The following is a 14,351-nucleotide window of genomic DNA, read 5'->3' as shown; positions in this document are numbered from 1 at the left end:
TCTGCTTTTCATAACTAAATATAATCCTATGCACTATAACATCCAAAAGGCCCTCAATAAACATTTGAATATTATTCAAGAAGATCCGGTATTGGGCAGTACTATTAATAATAAACCGAAAATAAACTTCAGAAAAGCCTTATCCCTTAAAAACATTTGGGGTCCGAGTTTACTAAAAGAAGTTCAGAAACAAAATAGTGGTACCAGTTGGTTAGTTAAAAAATACTAGGACATTTCAAATGTAACAATTGTATTACATGTCAACATATGGACCCAAAAAAAGAATGTGTTTTTCTATCAGGTAAGATTAATAAAATTGAGATGTTTCTTCATTGTAAATCCAAATATATAAAATATAAGATCTCATGTGCCTGTGGCTTGTATTACATACAGTAGGCAAAACAAAATGAGAACTCCGTATTAGAATAAAAAATGTTAATAATATTAAAAATGCTAAAAAAAAATAATCTGAAACAAAACAAGAAACTACACAATCTTCCGAATCATTTTTTGCTTAATCATGATTGTGATTTAACCCATTTTAAATGTATGTGTCTAGAGCAACCCCTCCCCCCCCACCACATTACGGGTGGAGATCGAAATAGAATATTAATTCAAAAAGAACACGGGTTGTGCCCCACGGACTGGCACTGTTACACCCTCTGATGCTGCTCTTTAATTATTTAACATGTAAGTGAGAATTGGGGGCTTGTGGCCCAATAAATATTTGGCATTTTTCTAAGGTGGTGGCGCTTGTCTTCCTTTGTTTTTTGCTTATATTTGGAGGTTGCCTGGTAGGAACTTGAAGAGCTGAGCAATCCAACCCTTAGAAGATAAAAGCACCTTGACCTTTCTTCAGCACATTTTATTATTGGAACTATTAGTAGAGCATGGGTCACTTATCTGGTTACTGACCTTGTATTGTAAAGGTGGTAGTGGCTACAAACCAGGTACACAAAGTTAGTTATGGGGAGTAAAAAAGTAACAAAACCCCTCTACCTACTGCAATTTTTTTTTTAAACAATCGAATAAAAACAACACACACATGAGCACATTCACATCTCAGACAGGCCCACAAGCCTGTCTCTACCCATAAAAGGAATACCTGTGTAGAGGGATTCATGTTAAAGTACTGACGTCTAAAAAGTTTGAAGTACATAGATTTAATAAAGAAGCAAGAAGAAATTGAGCAATAATAAACAAAACAACCAATGGGTGCGGCATTACATTTATTACATTATTCATTGTGTGGTTGTTCCCCTAGGATACCTTCCTAATATAATCTCATTGTATGCTCTTTGACTTGATTGACCATACAAGGGATTTTTTGATCACTACAGCTTTCATGGCACCTTATTATTAAAGCTCTTTATGGGTATGATCTTCTTCCCCATAAGTCTTTTTAGCCAGTGCTTAAGTTCTTTCCGCATTCCAAACTTTATCTGATCTTTGTAAATTAACTGTAACCACCGTGAGTAATTACATTTTACTGGGCTATTCTGGATGTGGATAAATCCCATTCCCAGGTATGAACAGCAATTAAAGATGTGTTTGTACACCAAGTGCCTTTACCCTAGTGGATTGTTCTGGTACCATTTACACACAAATGGAAACACACTCTGTCCTGTCCCAAATAGTAAACGCGATCTTTACCTTTTGCTATGCAACTTGTATGATTTACCCAACATTTCTTATTGGCAACTTTATATTGTGATGGCAGACACAAAGTACATTAACATGTGATATGTCCACCAACTCCCACTTTCCATTATATTTTTCATGCTCAATATGTTTAAGGAGCAGTCTGGGATGAATAGTAAACCCAATTAAACCATTTGGAAGCTGAACGAGTGGTGCAGTGACTGAGTTTGATGCAGGGGAGTCTGGTTCAAATTCCAGTGTCAGTTCCTTGTGACCTTGGGCAAGTTACTTTATCTCCTTCTGCCTCATGCACCAAAACATGTTTCCAGGAACTCGTGTCTGCAAAGATTTTATGTACCACACTGCGTACACTGCCAGCGCAATACAAGAATTTTTTTTTTATTATTGCAACCCATAAAACTACATTTTCACTCCCATGATACAACAGAATAGGTCACAGGTTGTCAGATGGCACAGTATATTAGTTCACCATGACATGTGCCTCATGGCAAACTGAGATTTCATTGCTTGTATAATAATAATAATAGTTTTCTTGTACACCATTAACAGCCCTGCAACCAGGGATTCTGGGTAATGTCATGCAAATGAGGACAGTGTGTCACTCTTTACTTCCCATCCATTTTAACATGGACCCCTATGAGCATATGCCTGCTTTATTACACAGCTTTTCAGAACAGCCTGGGTTAAAGAAGTGCATAGCCAGTAAACCTACTCACAGACAACCTTTTGAGTCTCATCAGTACGAGGTTGGTTGCTGGCTGGTTAAACATAGTTAGCAAACACTTGAGGGAGGTTCTATTTCCTCAGTCTTCTCCCTTTGACTGATGTCAATTGAGTTCAACAAATAGAAGACAATAAAGACAAAAAACAGCGCATAACGCTCATAGTGTAATAACATTTAGTATCAAAAGATGATCAAAAAAAGGGTAAGTATTCTGCATAAGATATGAGAAAGAAAACAATTAATTGACAAACACTTCCATACTTAGAGGTCTTTAACAAATTTAGCTTGTAATTCATTTAACGCAGCAAAACTTTTACTATCAGCATGTTTAGGACTGTTCAGGGAAGCCAATTAGACTATTAAATTATTTATAAGAGGTTGTATTCTGGCCGGCTACGTGGTAATGCACTGTGTGAGAGTTTGTTTTCAAATCCCATTGCCTGTCTTTACATGAAACAAATAGACATTATAGCATCACATAGAATAGTGGTTTGCAAACTGGGGGCATGAGAATTTCTAGGGGGGGGGGGGGTCATGGTGGTTACAGAGGCCCCACGCTCTTCCCAATGGCATTTAAAGTAAATGCCGGGGGAGGCGTGAGGCCTCTGTAACTCCCTTACCTTTTCTTTGCCGTCTCTTCAATGCGCATCAGATGACGCGGCGGGGTCACGTGACATGACATGACCAGCAGAGTAATTTGACGTGAGTCTTTAGAGGGGGGGGCGCAAACGCTGCAGTTGCTGGGCAGGGAGGCGCAGCTCAAGAAGTTTGCGCACCCCTGACATAGAACAAAAAACATATACACCTACTGTAACTCGCATTCTGTAGCACTGAAAATATTTCCTTTCTGCTGTAACTGTTTGTGGCACTTACAGTAAGTGTTCATGATCAATGGGTGAGGTTGTGCTCCTTCTCCAAAATCAAGCAAGTTGTGAATTGAAGTCTATTTTCAGATCACAAAAAAACAATATACAAACTTCTGTTACATAAACAATTTCACTTTTTTGACTCTCCTTAAAATACACGACACAGGAAAGAATTTAGAATTAAATACAATGTATCACATGTCCTTGAAGGTCCACAGAAAAGGAAAGTAAATAGATAACACAGTACATAAAAAAGAAACGCAAACCTAACATACAATTCTACTACAACACATTTTGTTACCATTAAACACACACAAAATGTTTTTTTTTTTTTAAGCAAACATGTTAGATTAGTCAGCAAGTTCATTATGTGGTAAAGCATGGTTATGGCATAAACACCCAACATTTCGGTCCTACACACAGGACCTTTTTCAAGGGAGTACTCAGACATAATGACCCAAACACACATAAACACCCATAATGCAAGACATTACAATAAAGCAATCAATGAAACAAAGGTGTGTCCCGCAACCCAGTGCAGCTGTTGTGGCTCAGTAATCAAGGATTGATTGCAAGTGGCATCACATGTTATAGGAGTCCATGGTTGGGGAATAATTGCTGATCTCCCGCTCCCGGCTGTTAAAGCGTCCGTGGTAGCCATGGTGATCCTCAAGAGGCAAAGTCAATGCGCATGCGTGGCGCTGTGTAGTGAGAACTGTAGTACTCTGAGAGTAACATCACGTGGTACCGCGACCCGATGTCAGAAGATCCCAGCTGAACCTTATGCTCACGGCTTCATCGGCGTCATTGGTAGTCATGGTAATGAGGAAACCTGGTACGCATGCGTGGTGTAGAAACATGGCCACTGATGCAAGGGCTACGGTGCTATGATACGCAAGGGATACAGAGGGGGAAGTGCAAGTGGAGGAAGGAGGAGGAAGGTGGAACGTGTGGACAAAGGATAGATAATGCAGGCAAAACTGTGTAGGCAAAGGCATAACACAGTGAAGTCCCCATAAAGGCATGATACATGTTACTGGTCTATGAAGTGGGAGTCTACTATAGTGTCCAAAAAGGAGGGTACAAAAAAAGATGTGTAAACATAGTCACATACTGACCATAATACATGATATAAGTTACTGAAATGAGAACAGGTAATGCACATAATAAAACAGATGAGCATAAGCAGGACTGGAACAGTTTATATGAAGCAACCTAGTTTGAAGTCTTCATTTAGGCGATGGGGAGCCATAGTTTTTAAGTCAAAAATCATTTTGGCCTCAAGCTGTAAAAGCAATTTATTTCTGTCCCCACCCCGAGCTGGAGTGTTGGCTTAGAGGATAGACATACACCTCAGGATAGCCAGACTATACTGTTTATATTGTCTGAAATGCCTGTCCACTGGTAAGTAGTTGAGATCCTCATCCATGCTATTGTCTTGAAGTGCTTTCCTAATAGTAGACCTATGGATAGCCATTCTTTCCTGAAGCATCCTGCTAGTTTTGCCAATATAATATAGACCGCAAAGACATTTAATAAAATATACAACAAACCGTATTTCACAGTTGAGATACTTCCTGATGGGAATAATGTTGCCATGGTGGGGATGGGCGAATGATGGGCCAGTTTGCATGAACTGGCAATTAATGCATCCATGACACTTGAAGACCCCGGGTCTTCTTGTTAACCATGAGGTGATGGGTGCATATTTTGGCACCGGGTCTGCCTGTGTGAGAGTGCCCCTAGGTTGCGTCCTCAATGGTAACAAAGGCGCGGTGGGGTTTTACAGAGTCCTCCGATTTTTGCATCATTAGATAAAATGTTCCAGTGCTTGTGCATACTCCGTTTGATGAAGCTGGAGGCTGTAGTATAGGTACTGACGATGTTGATGCATTTATCATCAGCATTGTTCATATGAGGCATGAGCAGAATTGTTCTATCCACTGTGCGGGCTTTGGTCAGGGCATTATTAATCTCGGTTCTTTGGTAACCCCTGCCATCAAATCATTGGGCCATTGCTTGTACCGTGTTTTCCACCTCAAATGGGTCGCTTGTGATTCTTTTAACCCGTAACATTTGTGAATATGGGAGCCCATGTTTCAGTGACACAGGGTGATGACTAGTAGCATACAGAAGAGTGTTCTTATCTGGGTTTTTTTTATATCTTTGTTGCAAGTTTTTCGTTATTCTTGTATATCACCATGTCAAGAAATGTGATGCTGGTCTGGCTGTAGTTTGCCGTAAACCGTATTATAGACGGAATGTGGTTGAGGTATGAGATGAACTATAACAGATCTCCTTCTTGTCCACCCCAAATCAGGAACACCGTCAATATAGCGTGTGTTGTGCAGAATATATTATACGAATGGTGCATCATTGAGCAGATGCGTCTTCTCATAGCTTTCCATAAAGAGGTTGGCATAGAAGGGTGCCATGTTCGAGCCCATGGCGGTCCCCATCATTTGTAGGTAGAACCCTCTCTCAAACCTAAAGAAGTTCTTGTGTAGAATCGCCTCTATTAGGAGTAGTATAAACTCGTCTGGAAGACCGTTGTGCCCTCGAAAGTTCGAATAGTGTTGCCGGATGGCATCAATACCCTCCCTGTGTGGAATATTGGTATATAGGCTCAAGACGTCCAAGGTCACCAGGTATTTGTCCGCTATGTCGAGAGAAGAGAGAGGAGAGAGAGAACCGCCACCTGAAATAGGGCACACTTGCATCCTGCATATACTTAGTGAGGTGAACTAACTTTTCTGTGGCAAATGCTGATAGGTCTTTCTGGCAATACTGTAATATGCACTCAAGCAACATTATACTGTATAATAAGGCATTAGCATCATGAAGACGAATGACAGCAATACTTTATAAAGCATAACTGTAGAATCAGCCTGATACGGTACTAGTGCTACCGTACCACTTACACATTAGCTACTCTCCTGATATGTTTTTGTTTTGAATGAATGGGGGACTTTTCCCTGATATGCATTTTAATAAGTTTGTTTCTCTCACAGGAGGGTGTAATATTTCTAACTAAATAACATATGATTTATTGGCGTTACATTATATTTTTAAATATATCTTCACCAAATTCAAGATTCTTTTATAGTAAAAAAAAGAATATTTCTACAGTCACAGAGAGAGAGAAGCAGTGGAAATATACCTTACCAATATGTTATTAGCTGCCAATATATACTAACTTGATTTTAAAATACTTGGGAACATAGTACATATTTTTACTTACAGTCACATTAATAATTTACCTTTATTTCTAAATGGTAACATTATAATAATCCACATCATGCACCTCAAGTCTACAGGTGCAATAATGTGTTAGCCCTGCTCCTTTTTTGTGCATGCCTAATCCAAGCACAATGGTGTCTGCTCCCACGGGTGGGCTGTGTGTGTTCCGCTACACCGCACCAGCAGGAGCAATAAAGTCTGCAATATCTGTATGTAGATATAATTAGAGAAATCCTGCAGGAGGTAAGCGGAGCACAGCGAAGCAAATGCAGGGGCTATACACCAGAGTAAATAAAAATCCTTTATTGCATGATCAACATCATGTTAGTGGACAAGTAAAATCTCTTACGCGTTTCAGGCTTCTGCCCTTTATCAAAGAGAACTGTTTTACTCTCTGCAAACGCCCTGTTAATATAGGTCTCTCCCCGCTAACAGCTGATCTCAGTGAGATGATTTGCGCGCGAGTTCGCCAAGCTACGATCTCATTGGTTGTCTGATGCAACCAATGGAATGAATGAAACATTTCTACTGTGTGTAACGAGTGCGGGTAGTGTATCTGATCAACAGAGCGGCTGCAGAGTATGTCAGTAAAAAGAAGAAACAGTGTGTATAACAACATTAAAACCTAATCAAAACAATGTATCAATATAGGAAAAACAAGAAAAACAATCTACTCGGCTGAAATGGTAGTAGGGAGATAACGGAATGGTATAAGTCATATGGCAAGGCTGTTGATGTTGGTGTGATGAAATAGTATAAGTTAGCTGGTGATATAATAAGCTATAAGAGCCTAATGATAGTGCAGTTGCATAGATGTATTAATGATTTTCTAATTATACTAGTATGTTCTTCTATATATTAATTGTATCATTATACTTCTCACTATAACAGCCTTGTATGAGTATAGGATGTTGGTAACTACCACAGTACATTATTCATCATAAGCATTTGTATATATAAAATAGAATAGATACATACAACAAACAGATACATGAAAACAGATACATGATAAGAGTGGGTAGTGTACCATCATAAGATTGAAAATAAAGATAAAAATAATAAAAATAAAAATAAATATGGAACTAAACATATGTATACATGTCAGTCCACAATGGAAGAAATTATATTATTTCCCAATATATCATTTAGATGTTCATGAAGGATCTCTCAAAAGTCACCCATTTATTGACTGTCATCTGTATACATATTTTATAATGGTTCCCATTTGATTTGTTTAATACACTTTATAACAACCCATCATGCACTGTTTTATTGTATTTTTGATATGTCAAGGCACCCCAAACTTGTTGCGAGAAGAATATGCTATATGATTTGGACATTATATATCATGTGATAATTTGATATTAGTTCAGTTTAGTTTAAGAAGTGTTTCAGCTCCCAGTCAATGTTCATACCCTTGGGGGCCAATGTCCCAAGGGTATAAATCCAGTGCATTTCTCGACGGTTAAGGAGTGTTTCTCTGTCTCCTCCTCTAGGGTGAATAGGTATGTGTTCCAAAGCACTGAATGTTAAGTGATCTATAGAACCCTGCACACATTTATTGAAGTGTCTGGCCACTGGGTAGTTGTCATCTTTATTTTTAATGGTTCTGATGTGTTCCCTGATCCTTATTTTTAATGGTCTTATTGTCCTACCAATGTAACTGGAACCACATGCACATTTGAGAACATAGATTACATATTTTGAGTTGCAATTTAAAAATGAGTTAATCCTGTATTTGTGTCCCGTGAAAATATTCCTCATTGTTCTAATGGGGAATGCATATTTGCAAAAGTTGCATGTTCCACATTTGTAGAATCCCTTTGGAAGCCCTTTCTCTGGTAACATTCTGTCTCTGTACATACTGGGTGATAAGTAGTCTCCCAATGATTTGGCTTTGCGATAGACTATTTTTGGTTTAGAGAGTGTGACTCTGTCTAGGTCCCCATCTAATCTAAGTACTTCCCAATGTTTGTTAAGGATTGATCTTATTGTGCCAGCTTGTCTTGAGTATGTGGTAATGAATAGAGGTATGTCACCCTCCTGAATGCTTTTTTTCTTTTTAGTGTTCTTTTGTCTACACAATGTGTCTGTTCTTTTAGATTGTATTGCATTCTGTAATGCACTTTCAAGAATGCAATCTGAGTAACCACGAGCCTTGAATCTTGTCTTAAGTTGTTCTGCTTGGTCATTAAAACATTCATCTTTCGAGCATATCCTCCTGAGACGTAAGAACTGACTCTTGGGGATGCTGTTCAAGAGTGGTCTAGGGTGTGCACTATTCGCTCTGAGCAGAGAGTTGCGGGAATTTTCTTTTCTGTAAATATTGGTTTGTATGGAGAGATCAGTATCCACATACAAGTGGAGGTCTAAAAAATTGATATGATGATCATGTACCATATGTGTAAATCTAAGGTTGCAGTCGTTGGATTCAAGGTATGTAAAGAATAAAGAAAGTGTATGTGCATCTCCCGACCAAATTAATAACAAGTCGTCAATATAGCGACGATAGAACTTAATGTGATGTCTGTAAGGGTTGGTGTCACCGAAAATGTGTTGAGTTTCCCAAAGTCCCATAAACAAATTGGCGTATGAAGGTGCAAATGAAGTCCCCATCGCCGTGCCCTGTGTTTGTAAATAGAATTGGTTATTAAAAGTGAAATAATTGTGCTGTAATAGAAATAATACACTATCCAATATAAAGGTGATTTGTGCCAAGTGAAGATTAGAATTATTCAGAAAATAAGTGACTGCTTTAATACCTTTAGTGTGTTCTATAACTGTATATAAAGACGTCACGTCTAATGTGACCCAAGTGTATGTGTGACACCATGTGAAGTTTTTTATGTCTAAGAGTAAATCAAAAGAATCTTTCAAAAATGACGGTAATTGTTGAACCAACGGCTGCAAGAAAAAATCCACATACCTAGATAGACCATCTCCCAAAGATCCAATGCTTCAACTCTAGGCAGCCTGCTGTCGGTGACATCCCTACACCAGATGACCCAGAAGACTCTAGTCTGGGCCCTCTGGTGGGGGGGGCCGCGGACGACAGGCTGTCATTCAAAGAGTATACAGCTATACAAGACATGAATGACTTGTTTGATGAACAAAATTTGTCAGATGCTCAAAATGTTAGTGCCTCAGAGCAGTTCCTCTTTTTGACCACTTCCAATCATACATCATTTAGGAAGAAATCCATTTTCTGTCCTATGTTTTCTAAAGGCCCACACCTAGAGACATATGAAAAATTAGTGGAAAAAGACCTGCAATTACTAGCTAAGGGGTTTAATTTCACCACCACAATACCCAATAATCTATCCAAAGAAGAAGGCCAATCTTTGGCAGCTTTAAAAGTTAGAAAAGACATAGTGATAAAAGGTGCAGACAAAGGTGGGGCCATAGTGGTAATGAGCTCTGAGATGTACTGTTCTGAGGCAATGAGACAACTAAATGATACTGATGCATACTCTAAACTTACTAAGGATCCTACTCAAATGTATCTAAAAGAAATTGAGAAGCTTATAGATCTGGGCAGAGAGTTGCATGTTCTATCTAAACAGGAATCAGAATTTCTGTTCAATCCCTCTCCTATCATACCTATTTTTCACCATCTCCCAAAGATCCACAAGTCGCTTGTGTGTCCGCCAGGCAGACCTATAATATCTAGCATTGGATCTTTGGGAGATGGTCTATCTAGGTATGTGGATTTTTTCTTGCAGCCGTTGGTTCAACAATTACCGTCATTTTTGAAAGATTCTTTTGATTTACTCTTAGACATAAAAAACTTCACATGGTGTCACACATACACTTGGGTCACATTAGACGTGACGTCTTTATATACAGTTATAGAACACACTAAAGGTATTAAAGCAGTCACTTATTTTCTGAATAATTCTAATCTTCACTTGGCACAAATCACCTTTATATTGGATAGTGTATTATTTCTATTACAGCACAATTATTTCACTTTTAATAACCAATTCTATTTACAAACACAGGGCACGGCGATGGGGACTTCATTTGCACCTTCATACGCCAATTTGTTTATGGGACTTTGGGAAACTCAACACATTTTCGGTGACACCAACCCTTACAGACATCACATTAAGTTCTATCGTCGCTATATTGACGACTTGTTATTAATTTGGTCGGGAGATGCACATACACTTTCTTTATTCTTTACATACCTTGAATCCAACGACTGCAACCTTAGATTTACACATATGGTATATGATCATCATATCAATTTTTTAGACCTCCACTTGTATGTGGATACTGATCTCTCCATACAAACCAATATTTACAGAAAAGAAAATTCCCGCAACTCTCTGCTCAGAGCGAATAGTGCACACCCTAGACCACTCTTGAACAGCATCCCCAGGAGTCAGTTCTTACGTCTCAGGAGGATATGCTCGAAAGATGAATGTTTTAATGACCAAGCAGAACAACTTAAGACAAGATTCAAGGCTCGTGGTTACTCAGATTGCATTCTTGAAAGTGCATTACAGAATGCAATACAATCTAAAAGAACAGACACATTGTGTAGACAAAAGAACACTAAAAAGAAAAAAAGCATTCAGGAGGGTGACATACCTCTATTCATTACCACATACTCAAGACAAGCTGGCACAATAAGATCAATCCTTAACAAACATTGGGAAGTACTTAGATTAGATGGGGACCTAGACAGAGTCACACTCTCTAAACCAAAAATAGTCTATCGCAAAGCCAAATAATTGGGAGACTACTTATCACCCAGTATGTACAGAGACAGAATGTTACCAGAGAAAGGGCTTCCAAAGGGATTCTACAAATGTGGAACATGCAACTTTTGCAAATATGCATTCCCCATTAGAACAATGAGGAATATTTTCACGGGACACAAATACAGGATTAACTCATTTTTAAATTGCAACTCAAAATATGTAATCTATGTTCTTAAATGTGCATGTGGTTCCAGTTACATTGGTAGGACAATAAGACCATTAAAAATAAGGATCAGGGAACACATCAGGACCATTAAAAATAAAGATGACAACTACCCAGTGGCCAGACACTTCAATAAATGTGTGCAGGGTTCTATAGATCATTTAACATTCAGTGCTTTGGAACACATACCTATTCACCCTAGAGGAGGAGACAGAGAAACACTCCTTAACCGTCGAGAAATGCACTGGATTTATACCCTTGGGACATTGGCCCCCAAGGGTATGAACATTGACTGGGAGCTGAAACACTTCTTAAACTAAACTGAACTAATATCAAATTATCACATGATATATAATGTCCAAATCATATAGCATATTCTTCTCGCAACAAGTTTGGTGTGCCTTGACATATCAAAAATACAATAAAACAGTGCATGATGGGTTGTTATAAATTGTATTAAACAAATCAAATGGGAACCATTATAAAATATGTATACAGATGACAGTCAATAAATGGGTGACTTTTGAGAGATCCTTCATGAACATCTAAATGATATATTGGGAAATAATATAATTTCTTCCATTGTGGACTGACATGTATACATATGTTTAGTTCCATATTTATTTTTATTTTTTATTATTTTTATCTTTATTTTCAATCTTATGATGGTACACTACCCACTCTTATCATGTATCTGTTTTCATGTATCTGTTTGTTATGTATCTATTCTATTTTATATATACAAATGCTTATGATGAATAATGTACTGTGGTAGTTCCCAACATCCTATACTCATACAAGGCTGTTATAGTGAGAAGTATAATGATACAATTAATATATAGAAGAACATACTAGTATAATTAGAAAATCATTAATACATCTATGCAACTGCACTATCATTAGGCTCTTATAGCTTATTATATCACCAGCTAACTTATACTATTTCATCACACCAACATCAACAGCCTTGCCATATGACTTATACCATTCCGTTATCTCCCTACTACCATTTCAGCCGAGTAGATTGTTTTTCTTGTTTTTCCTATATTGATACATTGTTTTGATTAGGTTTTAATGTTGTTATACACACTGTTTCTTCTTTTTACTGACATACTCTGCAGCCGCTCTGTTGATCAGATACACTACCCGCACTCGTTACACACAGTAGAAATGTTTCATTCATTCCATTGGTTGCATCAGACAACCAATGAGATCGTAGCTTGGCGAACTCGCGCGCAAATCATCTCACTGAGATCAGCTGTTAGCGGGGAGAGACCTATATTAACAGGGCGTTTGCAGAGAGTAAAACAGTTCTCTTTGATAAAGGGCAGAAGCCTGAAACGCGTAAGAGATTTTACTTGTCCACTAACATGATGTTGATCATGCAATAAAGGATTTTTATTTACTCTGGTGTATAGCCCCTGCATTTGCTTCGCTGTGCTCCGCTTACCTCCTGCAGGATTTCTCTACTCGTCTATTACCAGCGTGATGCACGCCTAAGGAACTGCTGATACCTTCCAACCGTGAGTACCCCAGTCCGCTCACCTGCGCTCTGGGGGTTATGTTCCTTGTACCCATATACTTCCTAGGGGGACTATAAACTGTTCTTAGGTAATCAGATATTTTTCACTGATTTTACCAGTAGATTCAGGTCCCGCCCGCCAGAGGAAGGGGTTAATTATATGGAACACACGGTACTTATATTTGAGAAGACAGCCTTTCCACTTGTCCTTTTTCATGATACATGATTTATATATTTCTAAAGAATACCATATAGCTGAGCACGGTATTGGAGATCTTTCTCCTACTTTTCACTGATTATATACACCCGTCAGCTTGCTATTGTGGATATCAATTATACTTTGAATGGAACAATTTGGAACTGCAGGGGCTAAAAACTGACACCACATTTTTAATCTTTCACATTATTTTCTGGACACTTGGCATAGTTTGAAATGGAGGAAGAATGTATAGAGGACGTTAATGTGGAACCCACAGACACTGAGAACATGTACATACAAAGTTGTGCAGATAATGCTAGGCGAAAAAGAAGAGCTGCATATGTATTTGACAATACTATTTCTGATGTTTGCGAAGACAACACTGATCTTAATTTGTATTTTCTAAAATTTGAAAAAGCCTTATCATCCAATGTCCGCCTATGGTGGGATATAACAACACTGGACAATTATTTGGTTGTTAAAAGGATACCTAGGGGGCTCCGTATCAAAAAAAACCCCTCCTTCAGTTTTCCCAACAAAGAGTTCGAGACTGAATGGATAAAGATCCTAGATGAATGCTCAGAAAAGCTGATTGAATTGATTATAAAAACCAAAATCAAAGAAAGAAATGAGGTGAAAAAAACAATTAAAGAGTTACAACTTAATGTGAAGTCATACAAAGATATGGAGAATTTTAATGATATGGACAAAAATCTATCCAAAACCATCAATAACATTGAAGAGAAAATTATGATCAAAAAACAATCAAAATTTGATAGGGATAGAATGGACTATCAAAAAAAAAAAAAATTATGCATGGCAAAAACCTCCCCCAAGGATTACATACCAACAAGAGCAAGCACAAAAAGGAGACTGTTATAAGAAAAATCAACATCCAAGAAAATCCACCCCAAACAAATCTATTTTAAAAAGGAGAACGTCCGGAGCATCAAGTATATCGGATGCCTCAGATATAGAGAGTCGACCTTCAGTGGTATCATTTACAACAGATGAAGACACAGATCGCCTTACTGATTTTACAGACCCTGAAGAGCGTCACAAACAAGATACATCATACCATCAAAATCCATCACGCCATCAAGAGAATCCATCAACCTCATTTGACCTGGGCAATCAAAGGGAGTCAAAAAACTCCCAAAGAGGACGCGGCGCTCGCCCAAAAGAAGGGCAAACAAAGAGAAGAAA

Source organism: Ascaphus truei, chromosome 4, assembly GCF_040206685.1.
Source record: "Ascaphus truei isolate aAscTru1 chromosome 4, aAscTru1.hap1, whole genome shotgun sequence".
In the NCBI taxonomy this organism is placed as follows: Eukaryota; Metazoa; Chordata; class Amphibia; order Anura; family Ascaphidae; genus Ascaphus; species Ascaphus truei.
This window is presented reverse-complemented; position numbering follows the sequence as displayed.